The sequence below is a fragment of the Engystomops pustulosus genome, chromosome 6, assembly GCF_040894005.1.
Source record: "Engystomops pustulosus chromosome 6, aEngPut4.maternal, whole genome shotgun sequence".
NCBI lineage: Eukaryota > Metazoa > Chordata > Amphibia > Anura > Leptodactylidae > Engystomops > Engystomops pustulosus.
The window spans coordinates 179,198,288-179,211,011 of NC_092416.1; the positions used below are offsets into that span (position 1 = coordinate 179,198,288).

The following is a 12,724-nucleotide window of genomic DNA, read 5'->3' on the forward strand; positions in this document are numbered from 1 at the left end:
GGGAAGCGGGAAAAAAATTCCAAATGCAGTGAAATTGGTAAATAAAAACCCACATTTACACCATTTTCTTGTGGGCTTGGATTTTACGGATTTCACTGTGCGCCCCAAATAACATGTCTACTTTATTCTTTGGGTCAGTACGATAACAGGGATTACAAATTTGTATAGGTTTTATAATGTTTTCATACATTTACAAAAATTAAAACCTCCTGTACAAAAAAAAAGGATTTTTGCATCTGGCGCTAATAACTTTTTCATATTTCTGTGTATGGACCTGTGGGTGGTGTCATTTTTTTTGCGACTTTTGATGACATTTTCAATGCTACCATGACGGCCTTTTGATCACTTTTTAAAGAATTTTTAATATTTTTTGAAATGGCAAAAAAGTGCCATTTTCGACTTTGGCCGCAATTTTTTGTTATGGGGTTAAACGCAGTGAGAACCCGTTATTTTATTTTGATAGATCGGGCATTTTCTGACACAGCAATACCTAATGTATTTATGATTTTTACTGATTATTTATATCAGCTCTAGGGAAAGGGGGGTGATTAGAACTTTTAGGTTTTTTTATTATCATTTTTTTTTTTTTACTTTTTTTTTCAGACTCCCTAGGGTACTTTAACAAGAGGTTGTCTGATCTATCCCATCATGTTCTGCCATAGTACAGTATGGCAGTATATCGGGATTTTCCTCCTCATTCATTACTATGTGCTGAGGGCACATTGTAATGAAAGGGTTAAAACAAGACAGACTCAGCATGGCGACAGATCGCCGCTCCTCGATGACGTCATGGGGAGAAACAATCCTCGGCAAGATGGCGGCTCCCATTTGCTGCCATTTTTTTTAAGCCGCCCGAAGCTTTGCCAGCACCGACCGTGGGTGTTACCGATAAGTCTTTGCTGCAATATGCAACAAAGACTTACTGGCTATGGAGAGGGCTCAGCCTGTGAGGCCGGCATGTGACATACTATTACGGCATGTGACATACTATTACGTCACATGTCGGTAAAGGGTTAAAAATGTAAATTTGGGCATCTTTTTTTTTCCCGTTTTTTGGCATACGGGATCAAAACTATTGTAGGTTTGTAGTCTGGGTTGGTACAAATTTGGAGGTACAAAATGTGTGTGGTTTTACTTTTTGTTTTTTTTGGGGGGGTGGGCGTTTTTTGTGGGTTTTTTATTTGCTTTGTGAGAGGGCACTGACTGAACTCTTATATAATGTACTATGCTGCTTAATATTATCTTTAACAGACACCCATCAAGACAGCTATCCTATAGGAAATCCTAGGGTCCTTCTGCGCGACTGCTGCGCGACACCATTGGCACGCCATGATCGTTGCTGCAGAGAGGGGGGTGATGGGGTGAAACACCCGGGATATGATCCTGATCCCAGGTGTTAGTGGCAGGGTTTGGCTGTGAGAACACGGCCCGGTACCAGCAGAACCCGATGTCCTGCAATCTTCTTCTGATACATCTTTGTAAAAGTCATCACGGCGGTCATGAAGGGGTTAAGGCTGCATTCACTTGGCATTAATTATCAATGTGTCTGGCATTCCCCATATTGTGAGAGGAATCCTCGCTGATTCTGCTCGGGATATAGGGCGAGTAACTTCATGTGGAAACTGGCAGACACAATGGCCTCCTATAGACTTCAAAGAGGGTGACGGGAAATCTGTAGCACAATCCTCAATGTGAACAGACCCTAAGCATTTGTACCTCTCCAGTCAGTCCGTATAGACTTTGGATTAAAGCTTTTTCCTCATCAATGCTGTAAAATATGGAACGCTTCACGAATTTGCGTGTCATCCTTGCGCAGGGGCCATGCTAATCTTCTCTGTATCGTTCCAATTTTAGTATATGTGCTGCCGAAGCGAGCACAGACCCCTGGCCTCCCCCATCAGTATATATAGTCCCCGGAGGGGGGGGGAGTTATACATTATGGAGAGGTCGCTCTATATACATTACACCCATCATCTTCATTGGATCATAACTCTCATTCTCCACAACTGTCTAGAGTTTTCCTTCTTAAAAAAATATAAAAGTGCAAATAAAACGACACAAACGTATTAAACAGAATATGCAAAATAGATAAATAGCCCCAGAGGATGCTGGGAGCACCGGTCTTTGTCTTGTAAAAAGGGCGGGAAAAAGGTAAAAACAAAGGGAAACCCCAAACATTCCCTTGTTTCCCTTTGTTGGGTCTGTGGTTTCCAGGGTCCGGTCTGAATACTGTGTTATCTCATCCGGGGGCTGCAGTTATTTCGGACTCTGAGACTCTGACGGGTCTTGTTATCTGTAGTTTGGGGTCTATATTCTGCTGTTTATTTAGAGGGTCTGGTCTAGGATATGTATTTGTTCAGATGTGATTTGGGGTCTGTACTGGGGTTTGTATTATTATTACTATTAGCTCATAGGGTTTTTCTGAGGCTTTCATTTTCGGGTTTGGGGTATGAATAAGTCATAGGTGTCTGTCCTGGGGTCCTTCAGGTCCTTCAGGTATCAGGTCCTTCCCACTTTTCCTCGATTGACCCGCCTCTTCTCCCAGGATCCTCTGGGACTGGCAAATTTGCATCTTCTGGTGTCACAGCGTTGAATATCCCATATCCCCGTTACCTATAAGTTGCCCGATAATAAATGAAGAAACTATAGAAACGTTATAGAATGAGGGTTGTCATATATTATAGGTTCCTGGTGTAAATCCTGAAGAAGATCTCTCCATAATGTATAACTCCCCCCCTCCGCGGGGACTATATATACTGATGGGGGAGGCCAGGGGTCTGTGCTCGCTTCGGCAGCACATATACTAAAATTGGAACGATACAGAGAAGATTAGCATGGCCCCTGCGCAAGGATGACACGCAAATTCGTGAAGCGTTCCATATTTTGCACCAATTTCTCATGTCTGCGCCGTCCTTCGTTCAGTTTTTTTCATTATTAAGGTAATAAATCGCTAAGTTTTTGCTATAGACACCATTTTGTACAATAATACATTATTTACCTCAAGATTTTACCTCAGAAAGTAGGTTTTTACATGTCATGTGAGCGAGACTGCAACATATTTTGCACCAATTTCTCATGTCGGCACCGTGCTTCATACAGTTTTTTCATTATTAAGGTAATAAATCGTTACGGTTTTGCGATAGACACCATTTTGTACAATAATACATTATTTACCTCATGATTTTACCTCAGAAAGTAAGTTTTTACATGTCATGTGAGCGACCCTGTATCATGTACACAAACTGCGCGCCACATCTGCCCCTGGCTTTTCCCCAAAATTGTATTTCAAACTCATCCGCCTAAATGTGAGGTCTTGGGGTGCGTTTGTGTGAGGTTTGCGCCACAGATTTGTTGATGGGAAATTCATTGCTGATATTTTAACCCTTTCTCTGCACTCATTTTCCACGTTAATGCCAGTTTTCCCGCCAAAACAGCGGATTTAAAGAAAGAGCGCAAATCTGATGTGGTTTTTAATAAAAATATTCCGCCTTTATCATCAAATCAAAATAACATTTTAAAAAGTTCTCTAGGTCAATACACTTTACAGCCACACCAAATCAAAAGGGATTTTTTTCTTAGGCTACATTCAGATGGCCGCTGCCCGCCTGTTGGGTGCCGTGAGCCCATTGTGATGTATGGGGGACGTATATCGCCCATATATACGTCGGCCGTATATACGCCCCCCATACATTCGTGTGAATATAGCCTTAGTTTGAGGTCTTATTTTTTGCTAAAAGACCCGCACATTTTATTTGTACACACTTGGGGATCATAAAGTTTTTTGATCCTGATTAAGATAATTTTTTGTGTGGTGATGGATAATTAACCCCTTAACGACCTAGCCCTTTTTTGTTTTTTCATTTCTATTTTTCACTCCTCACCTTCAAAAATCTATAACTTTTTTTATTTTTCCATGTAAAGACCTGCGTGACGGCTTGTTTTCTGCATAACAAATTACACTTCATAGTAATGGTATTGAATATTCCATGCCATGTACTGGGAAGCGGGAAAAAAATTCCAAATGCAGTGAAATTGGTAAATAAAAACCCACATTTACACCATTTTCTTGTGGGCTTGGATTTTACGGATTTCACTGTGCGCCCCAAATAACATGTCTACTTTATTCTTTGGGTCAGTACGATAACAGGGATTACAAATTTGTATAGGTTTTATAATGTTTTCATACATTTACAAAAATTAAAACCTCCTGTACAAAAAAAAAGTATTTTTGCATCTGGCGCTAATAACTTTTTCATATTTCTGTGTATGGACCTGTGGGTGGTGTCATTTTTTTTTGCGACTTTTGATGACATTTTCAATGCTACCATGACGGCCTTTTGATCACTTTTTAAAGAATTTTTAATATTTTTTGAAATGGCAAAAAAGTGCCATTTTCGACTTTGGCCGCAATTTTTTGTTATGGGGTTAAACGCAGTGAGAACCCGTTATTTTATTTTGATAGATCGGGCATTTTCTGACACAGCAATACCTAATGTATTTATGATTTTTACTGATTATTTATATCAGCTCTAGGGAAAGGGGGGTGATTAGAACTTTTAGGTTTTTTTATTATCATTTTTTTTTTTTTACTTTTTTTTTCAGACTCCCTAGGGTACTTTAACAAGAGGTTGTCTGATCTATCCCATCATGTTCTGCCATAGTACAGTATGGCAGTATATCGGGATTTTCCTCCTCATTCATTACTATGTGCTGAGGGCACATTGTAATGAAAGGGTTAAAACAAGACAGACTCAGCATGGCGACAGATCGCCGCTCCTCGATGACGTCATGGGGAGAAACAATCCTCGGCAAGATGGCGGCTCCCATTTGCTGCCATTTTTTTTAAGCCGCCCGAAGCTTTGCCAGCACCGACCGTGGGTGTTACCGATACGTCTTTGCTGCAATATGCAACAAAGACTTACTGGCTATGGAGAGGGCTCAGCCTGTGAGGCCGGCATGTGACATACTATTACGGCATGTGACATACTATTACGTCACATGTCGGTAAAGGGTTAAAAATGTAAATTTGGGCATCTTTTTTTTTCCCGTTTTTTGGCATACGGGATCAAAACTATTGTAGGTTTGTAGTCTGGGTTGGTACAAATTTGGAGGTACAAAATGTGTGTGGTTTTACTTTTTGTTTTTTTTGGGGGGGTGGGCGTTTTTTGTGGGTTTTTTATTTGCTTTGTGAGAGGGCACTGACTGAACTCTTATATAATGTACTATGCTGCTTAATATTATCTTTAACAGACACCCATCAAGACAGCTATCCTATAGGAAATCCTAGGGTCCTTCTGCGCGACTGCTGCGCGACACCATTGGCACGCCATGATCGTTGCTGCAGGGAGGGGGGTGATGGGGTTAAACACCCGGGATATGATCCTGATCCCAGGTGTTAGTGGCAGGGTTTGGCTGTGAGAACACGGCCCGGTACCAGCAGAACCCGATGTCCTGCAATCTTCTTCTGATACATCTTTGTAAAAGTCATCACGGCGGTCATGAAGGGGTTAAGGCTGCATTCACTTGGCATTAATTATCAATGTGTCTGGCATTCCCCATATTGTGAGAGGAATCCTCGCTGATTCTGCTCGGGATATAGGGCGAGTAACTTCATGTGGAAACTGGCAGACACAATGGCCTCCTATAGACTTCAAAGAGGGTGACGGGAAATCTGTAGCACAATCCTCAATGTGAACAGACCCTAAGCATTTGTACCTCTCCAGTCAGTCCGTATAGACTTTGGATTAAAGCTTTTTCCTCATCAATGCTGTAAAATATGGAACGCTTCACGAATTTGCGTGTCATCCTTGCGCAGGGGCCATGCTAATCTTCTCTGTATCGTTCCAATTTTAGTATATGTGCTGCCGAAGCGAGCACAGACCCCTGGCCTCCCCCATCAGTATATATAGTCCCCGGAGGGGGGGGGGAGTTATACATTATGGAGAGGTCGCTCTATATACATTACACCCATCATCTTCATTGGATCATAACTCTCATTCTCCACAACTGTCTAGAGTTTTCCTTCTTAAAAAAATATAAAAGTGCAAATAAAACGACACAAACGTATTAAACAGAATATGCAAAATAGATAAATAGCCCCAGAGGATGCTGGGAGCACCGGTCTTTGTCTTGTAAAAAGGGCGGGAAAAAGGTAAAAACAAAGGGAAACCCCAAACATTCCCTTGTTTCCCTTTGTTGGGTCTGTGGTTTCCAGGGTCCGGTCTGAATACTGTGTTATCTCATCCGGGGGCTGCAGTTATTTCGGACTCTGAGACTCTGACGGGTCTTGTTATCTGTAGTTTGGGGTCTATATTCTGCTGTTTATTTAGAGGGTCTGGTCTAGGATATGTATTTGTTCAGATGTGATTTGGGGTCTGTACTGGGGTTTGTATTATTATTACTATTAGCTCATAGGGTTTTTCTGAGGCTTTCATTTTCGGGTTTGGGGTATGAATAAGTCATAGGTGTCTGTCCTGGGGTCCTTCAGGTCCTTCAGGTATCAGGTCCTTCCCACTTTTCCTCGATTGACCCGCCTCTTCTCCCAGGATCCTCTGGGACTGGCAAATTTGCATCTTCTGGTGTCACAGCGTTGAATATCCCATATCCCCGTTACCTATAAGTTGCCCGATAATAAATGAAGAAACTATAGAAACGTTATAGAATGAGGGTTGTCATATATTATAGGTTCCTGGTGTAAATCCTGAAGAAGATCTCTCCATAATGTATAACTCCCCCCCTCCGCGGGGACTATATATACTGATGGGGGAGGCCAGGGGTCTGTGCTCGCTTCGGCAGCACATATACTAAAATTGGAACGATACAGAGAAGATTAGCATGGCCCCTGCGCAAGGATGACACGCAAATTCGTGAAGCGTTCCATATTTTGCACCAATTTCTCATGTCTGCGCCGTCCTTCGTTCAGTTTTTTTCATTATTAAGGTAATAAATCGCTAAGTTTTTGCTATAGACACCATTTTGTACAATAATACATTATTTACCTCAAGATTTTACCTCAGAAAGTAGGTTTTTACATGTCATGTGAGCGAGACTGCAACATATTTTGCACCAATTTCTCATGTCGGTACCGTGCTTCATACAGTTTTTTCATTATTAAGGTAATAAATCGTTACGGTTTTGCGATAGACACCATTTTGTACAATAATACATTATTTACCTCATGATTTTACCTCAGAAAGTAAGTTTTTACATGTCATGTGAGCGACCCTGTATCATGTACACAAACTGCGCGCCACATCTGCCCCTGGCTTTTCCCCAAAATTGTATTTCAAACTCATCCGCCTAAATGTGAGGTCTTGGGGTGCGTTTGTGTGAGGTTTGCGCCACAGATTTGTTGATGGGAAATTCATTGCTGATATTTTAACCCTTTCTCTGCACTCATTTTCCACGTTAATGCCAGTTTTCCCGCCAAAACAGCGGATTTAAAGAAAGAGCGCAAATCTGACGTGGTTTTTAATAAAAATATTCCGCCTTTATCATCAAATCAAAATAACATTTTAAAAAGTTCTCTAGGTCAATACACTTTACAGCCACACCAAATCAAAAGGGATTTTTTTCTTAGGCTACATTCAGATGGCCGCTGCCCGCCTGTTGGGTGCCGTGAGCCCATTGTGATGTATGGGGGACGTATATCGCCCATATATACGTCGGCCGTATATACGCCCCCCATACATTCGTGTGAATATAGCCTTAGTTTGAGGTCTTATTTTTTGCTAAAAGACCCGCACATTTTATTTGTACACACTTGGGGATCATAAAGTTTTTTGATCCTGATTAAGATAATTTTTTGTGTGGTGATGGATAATTAACCCCTTAACGACCTAGCCCTTTTTTGTTTTTTCATTTCTATTTTTCACTCCTCACCTTCAAAAATCTATAACTTTTTTTATTTTTCCATGTAAAGACCTGCGTGACGGCTTGTTTTCTGCATAACAAATTACACTTCATAGTAATGGTATTCAATATTCCATGCCATGTACTGGGAAGCGGGAAAAAAATTCCAAATGCAGTGAAATTGGTAAATAAAAACCCACATTTACACCATTTTCTTGTGGGCTTGGATTTTACGGATTTCACTGTGCGCCCCAAATAACATGTCTACTTTATTCTTTGGGTCAGTACGATAACAGGGATTACAAATTTGTATAGGTTTTATAATGTTTTCATACATTTACAAAAATTAAAACCTCCTGTACAAAAAAAAAGGATTTTTGCATCTGGCGCTAATAACTTTTTCATATTTCTGTGTATGGACCTGTGGGTGGTGTCATTTTTTTTGCGACTTTTGATGACATTTTCAATGCTACCATGACGGCCTTTTGATCACTTTTTAAAGAATTTTTAATATTTTTTGAAATGGCAAAAAAGTGCCATTTTCGACTTTGGCCGCAATTTTTTGTTATGGGGTTAAACGCAGTGAGAACCCGTTATTTTATTTTGATAGATCGGGCATTTTCTGACACAGCAATACCTAATGTATTTATGATTTTTACTGATTATTTATATCAGCTCTAGGGAAAGGGGGGTGATTAGAACTTTTAGGTTTTTTTATTATCATTTTTTTTTTTTTACTTTTTTTTTCAGACTCCCTAGGGTACTTTAACAAGAGGTTGTCTGATCTATCCCATCATGTTCTGCCATAGTACAGTATGGCAGTATATCGGGATTTTCCTCCTCATTCATTACTATGTGCTGAGGGCACATTGTAATGAAAGGGTTAAAACAAGACAGACTCAGCATGGCGACAGATCGCCGCTCCTCGATGACGTCATGGGGAGAAACAATCCTCGGCAAGATGGCGGCTCCCATTTGCTGCCATTTTTTTTAAGCCGCCCGAAGCTTTGCCAGCACCGACCGTGGGTGTTACCGATACGTCTTTGCTGCAATATGCAACAAAGACTTACTGGCTATGGAGAGGGCTCAGCCTGTGAGGCCGGCATGTGACATACTATTACGGCATGTGACATACTATTACGTCACATGTCGGTAAAGGGTTAAAAATGTAAATTTGGGCATCTTTTTTTTTCCCGTTTTTTGGCATACGGGATCAAAACTATTGTAGGTTTGTAGTCTGGGTTGGTACAAATTTGGAGGTACAAAATGTGTGTGGTTTTACTTTTTGTTTTTTTTGGGGGGGTGGGCGTTTTTTGTGGGTTTTTTATTTGCTTTGTGAGAGGGCACTGACTGAACTCTTATATAATGTACTATGCTGCTTAATATTATCTTTAACAGACACCCATCAAGACAGCTATCCTATAGGAAATCCTAGGGTCCTTCTGCGCGACTGCTGCGCGACACCATTGGCACGCCATGATCGTTGCTGCAGGGAGGGGGGTGATGGGGTTAAACACCCGGGATATGATCCTGATCCCAGGTGTTAGTGGCAGGGTTTGGCTGTGAGAACACGGCCCGGTACCAGCAGAACCCGATGTCCTGCAATCTTCTTCTGATACATCTTTGTAAAAGTCATCACGGCGGTCATGAAGGGGTTAAGGCTGCATTCACTTGGCATTAATTATCAATGTGTCTGGCATTCCCCATATTGTGAGAGGAATCCTCGCTGATTCTGCTCGGGATATAGGGCGAGTAACTTCATGTGGAAACTGGCAGACACAATGGCCTCCTATAGACTTCAAAGAGGGTGACGGGAAATCTGTAGCACAATCCTCAATGTGAACAGACCCTAAGCATTTGTACCTCTTCAGTCAGTCCGTATAGACTTTGGATTAAAGCTTTTTCCTCATCAATGCTGTAAAATATGGAACGCTTCACGAATTTGCGTGTCATCCTTGCGCAGGGGCCATGCTAATCTTCTCTGTATCGTTCCAATTTTAGTATATGTGCTGCCGAAGCGAGCACAGACCCCTGGCCTCCCCCATCAGTATATATAGTCCCCGGAGGGGGGGGGAGTTATACATTATGGAGAGGTCGCTCTATATACATTACACCCATCATCTTCATTGGATCATAACTCTCATTCTCCACAACTGTCTAGAGTTTTCCTTCTTAAAAAAATATAAAAGTGCAAATAAAACGACACAAACGTATTAAACAGAATATGCAAAATAGATAAATAGCCCCAGAGGATGCTGGGAGCACCGGTCTTTGTCTTGTAAAAAGGGCGGGAAAAAGGTAAAAACAAAGGGAAACCCCAAACATTCCCTTGTTTCCCTTTGTTGGGTCTGTGGTTTCCAGGGTCCGGTCTGAATACTGTGTTATCTCATCCGGGGGCTGCAGTTATTTCGGACTCTGAGACTCTGACGGGTCTTGTTATCTGTAGTTTGGGGTCTATATTCTGCTGTTTATTTAGAGGGTCTGGTCTAGGATATGTATTTGTTCAGATGTGATTTGGGGTCTGTACTGGGGTTTGTATTATTATTACTATTAGCTCATAGGGTTTTTCTGAGGCTTTCATTTTCGGGTTTGGGGTATGAATAAGTCATAGGTGTCTGTCCTGGGGTCCTTCAGGTCCTTCAGGTATCAGGTCCTTCCCACTTTTCCTCGATTGACCCGCCTCTTCTCCCAGGATCCTCAGGGACTGGCAAATTTGCATCTTCTGGTGTCACAGCGTTGAATATCCCATATCCCCGTTACCTATAAGTTGCCCGATAATAAATGAAGAAACTATAGAAACGTTATAGAATGAGGGTTGTCATATATTATAGGTTCCTGGTGTAAATCCTGAAGAAGATCTCTCCATAATGTATAACTCCCCCCCTCCGCGGGGACTATATATACTGATGGGGGAGGCCAGGGGTCTGTGCTCGCTTCGGCAGCACATATACTAAAATTGGAACGATACAGAGAAGATTAGCATGGCCCCTGCGCAAGGATGACACGCAAATTCGTGAAGCGTTCCATATTTTGCACCAATTTCTCATGTCTGCGCCGTCCTTCGTTCAGTTTTTTTCATTATTAAGGTAATAAATCGCTAAGTTTTTGCTATAGACACCATTTTGTACAATAATACATTATTTACCTCAAGATTTTACCTCAGAAAGTAGGTTTTTACATGTCATGTGAGCGAGACTGCAACATATTTTGCACCAATTTCTCATGTCGGCACCGTGCTTCATACAGTTTTTTCATTATTAAGGTAATAAATCGTTACGGTTTTGCGATAGACACCATTTTGTACAATAATACATTATTTACCTCATGATTTTACCTCAGAAAGTAAGTTTTTACATGTCATGTGAGCGACCCTGTATCATGTACACAAACTGCGCGCCACATCTGCCCCTGGCTTTTCCCCAAAATTGTATTTCAAACTCATCCGCCTAAATGTGAGGTCTTGGGGTGCGTTTGTGTGAGGTTTGCGCCACAGATTTGTTGATGGGAAATTCAGTGTTGATATTTTAACCCTTTCTCTGCACTCATTTTCCACGTTAATGCCAGTTTTCCCGCCAAAACAGCGGATTTAAAGAAAGAGCGCAAATCTGACATGGTTTTTAATAAAAATATTCCGCCTTTATCATCAAATCAAAATAACATTTTAAAAAGTTCTCTAGGTCAATACACTTTACAGCCACACCAAATCAAAAGGGATTTTTTTCTTAGGCTACATTCAGATGGCCGCTGCCCGCCTGTTGGGTGCCGTGAGCCCATTGTGATGTATGGGGGACGTATATCGCCCATATATACGTCGGCCGTATATACGCCCCCCATACATTCGTGTGAATATAGCCTTAGTTTGAGGTCTTATTTTTTGCTAAAAGACCCGCACATTTTATTTGTACACACTTGGGGATCATAAAGTTTTTTGATCCTGATTAAGATAATTTTTTGTGTGGTGATGGATAATTAACCCCTTAACGACCTAGCTCTTTTTTGTTTTTTCATTTCTATTTTTCACTCCTCACCTTCAAAAATCTATAACTTTTTTTATTTTTCCATGTAAAGACCTGCGTGACGGCTTGTTTTCTGCATAACAAATTACACTTCATAGTAATGGTATTGAATATTCCATGCCATGTACTGGGAAGCGGGAAAAAAATTCCAAATGCAGTGAAATTGGTAAATAAAAACCCACATTTACACCATTTTCTTGTGGGCTTGGATTTTACGGATTTCACTGTGCGCCCCAAATAACATGTCTACTTTATTCTTTGGGTCAGTACGATAACAGGGATTACAAATTTGTATAGGTTTTGTAAAATCTGCTTGGTTTTGGGGTGCCAGTTAATATTAAATTAACAACAATATTCAATGGATCTTTATAGGGGATTTATTAAGGGTACAATACAGGGGAATACACATAGAGGGTAAACTAACTAAGGGATAGAGAGATGGTGGGAAGGAAGTGCTCTAACTAAAGATCTATACCATCTTATATACACACACACATAGCTCACACACATTGCCCATCATCCCACCTCCACCACTGTCTTGGCCAATCCAATGATGATGTAGAGTCAATACATTCTTATCCCACAACTTGCAGGACAAGTAACTTGAGTCTTTGTTTCCCACAGGATCTGGTAGAATCTCCAGGCAATGGCCTCCAGGTGTAATAGCACAGTCCATTGTTATCACATGCAGCTGTCTCTACAATCTTTATTAGGGGCAATGTAGGCATTTATGGCTTAGTTCTTCCTCTGTCCACAAAGACCCTTAAACTGTCTCAAGCCACATCATGTCATATTTCCAACATTATGCCCCTTTGGGCCTGAAAGGCCCACACACCATTAGACCATGTTTAGAACAG

At 41.2% G+C, this 12,724-nt stretch overlaps 6 non-coding genes across 6 annotated transcripts; 3 read left to right on the forward strand and 3 right to left on the reverse strand.

The window, feature by feature from the left end:
* Positions 1-1,771: 1,771 nt before the first annotated feature.
* LOC140066423 (U6 spliceosomal RNA) lies at positions 1,772-1,878 on the reverse strand. Its single transcript, XR_011848267.1, has one exon. It is a non-coding gene; the product is annotated as a U6 spliceosomal RNA (small nuclear RNA).
* A 901-nt stretch (positions 1,879-2,779) lies between these two features.
* LOC140066498 (U6 spliceosomal RNA) lies at positions 2,780-2,886 on the forward strand. The gene has a single exon (XR_011848339.1). It is a non-coding gene; the product is annotated as a U6 spliceosomal RNA (small nuclear RNA).
* Positions 2,887-5,770: 2,884 nt separating this feature from the next.
* On the reverse strand, positions 5,771-5,877 carry LOC140066425 (U6 spliceosomal RNA). The gene has a single exon (XR_011848269.1). It is a non-coding gene; the product is annotated as a U6 spliceosomal RNA (small nuclear RNA).
* Positions 5,878-6,779: 902 nt separating this feature from the next.
* On the forward strand, positions 6,780-6,886 carry LOC140066499 (U6 spliceosomal RNA). Its single transcript, XR_011848340.1, has one exon. It is a non-coding gene; the product is annotated as a U6 spliceosomal RNA (small nuclear RNA).
* Positions 6,887-9,769: 2,883 nt separating this feature from the next.
* Positions 9,770-9,876, reverse strand: LOC140066427 (U6 spliceosomal RNA). The gene has a single exon (XR_011848270.1). It is a non-coding gene; the product is annotated as a U6 spliceosomal RNA (small nuclear RNA).
* Positions 9,877-10,777: 901 nt separating this feature from the next.
* Positions 10,778-10,884, forward strand: LOC140066500 (U6 spliceosomal RNA). The gene has a single exon (XR_011848341.1). It is a non-coding gene; the product is annotated as a U6 spliceosomal RNA (small nuclear RNA).
* The last annotated feature ends 1,840 nt before the right edge of the window (positions 10,885-12,724 follow it).